At 30.7% G+C, this 1,697-nt stretch overlaps 1 protein-coding gene across 3 annotated transcripts in view; it reads right to left on the bottom strand.

Annotated features, from left to right (window-relative positions):
* LOC117176249 (NADH-ubiquinone oxidoreductase 49 kDa subunit-like) overlaps nt 1–1,697 on the bottom strand; it is a 75,763-nt gene that overhangs the window by 5,491 nt on the left and 68,575 nt on the right. The gene's annotated exons all lie outside the window — the stretch shown is intronic.

Below are 1,697 nucleotides of genomic sequence, written 5' to 3'. Positions count from 1 at the left end.
GAGGGAGCTCTTCTTAATATTTTGACACCAAAATCATGTCGATACACCTTACCGACTGCGAGTAAAGCCACCCACGCTTTAACTTGACAGACTGTATCTTCCGTAACCAAGACCTTTATCTTTTTCTTTACTCATTCTACCTCTTTAATATAAATTTTGATCTTTGTCTATACCTTTTTCTATCTTCTGCAATAAAGTACTCTTATAAATTTCTATCCTTTAAAATGAGGGAATTGATCGAAAAGTTAGGGAATTTTTTCCAAAGATTAATGTGACGTTGACCACGTACCAGAAAGACATCGTTACGTAAATTTAGATTAGAAAAGAGGTCGAAAAATATAGACGTAGAAAAATGTAGTATGGGATGAAATGGAGAAGAGGAGATTGGAAAAGGATAGACGTGAATTCAGATTAACAGAGATAGAAAAATATTGACATCAATATATACATGATAGAATGAAATGAAAAATGAAGATGGAAAAAGACAGACGTAAATTGACTGAAAAATAGGTAGAAAAAGGTAGGCGTTGATAGATAGATAGAAAATGAAATAGAAAAATATGGTCATAGATAAAGTATAAGATAGAGAAGAGGGTAATAAAAAAAGTTGAACGTAAATTTAGATTGACAAAGGGTTAGAAAAATATTTAACTGGATAGATAAAGGATAGAATAAGATAGAAGATAGGGAATTGAAAAAGATAGACAGCAATTTAGATTGACGTTGATAAACGTAGGATTAGATGAGGTAAAGAAGAGCAGATTGAAAAAGATAGATGAGAATTTATATTGACAAAAAGATATAAAAATACTAACGTGGTTAGATAAAGAATAAGGTAAGATAGAAAAGAGGAGATTATAAAAGATAGATGGGAATTTAAATTCACATAGAGATAGTCATATATTGAGGTGGATAGATAAAGAATAGGGCGAGATAGAGAAGAGAAGATTTAAAAAGATAAACGGATATCAAGATTGATAGAGAGATAGTAAAATATTGACGTTGATAAATGTAAGATAGAATGAGTTCAAGAAGAAGAGATTGAAAACGATAAATAGTAATTTAGATTGACAAAGAGATAGAAAAATATGGACGTGTAGAGATGAAGGATATGAGAAGAGAGAAAATATGAGATTAAAAAAGATAGATGGGAATTTAGATTGACATAAATATAAAAAAAGATTGACGTGGATAGATAAAGGATAGGATGAGATATAGAAGTTGTTATTGGAAAAAATAGAGGTAAATTTAGATTGGCAAAGAAATATAATTGGATACATTTTCTTTATCTCCTTCTTTCATAAAGATTCTAAATTATTCAAAAAGATAGGATTTCTATCTTTTCACATCCATCTGGGAAGCACCCGCAAGATAAACGGCGAGTGTTGTCTGTTACAAAGTACACAGCACAACGTCCAACGAAGTCCATAAGCGGACTTATTTAATTCACAAGAATTTAAAGATGACTAGATTGATTAACCTGAAATCTTGTTATTATATTCCGCTGTCACTTTGCGCGTCTTTTATAGATACAGTTTCAGTTTCCATTTCATGAGATCTTGAAAAAAAATCAAACATTTTTCCATAAGGCGTAATGCTTCTGTATATAAACATTATTTCATAGTTGGCCACAACAGCGTTATCCTCTAAGCTCACATACTCAATAGAAAAATCGTTATGTGAGGATATTTTTTTAA

The sequence above is a fragment of the Belonocnema kinseyi genome, chromosome 7 (assembly GCF_010883055.1).
Source record: "Belonocnema kinseyi isolate 2016_QV_RU_SX_M_011 chromosome 7, B_treatae_v1, whole genome shotgun sequence".
Classification (NCBI taxonomy): domain Eukaryota; kingdom Metazoa; phylum Arthropoda; class Insecta; order Hymenoptera; family Cynipidae; genus Belonocnema; species Belonocnema kinseyi.
Note: the sequence above shows the minus strand (reverse complement) of the source record. Positions and strands in the feature narration are given on the sequence as shown.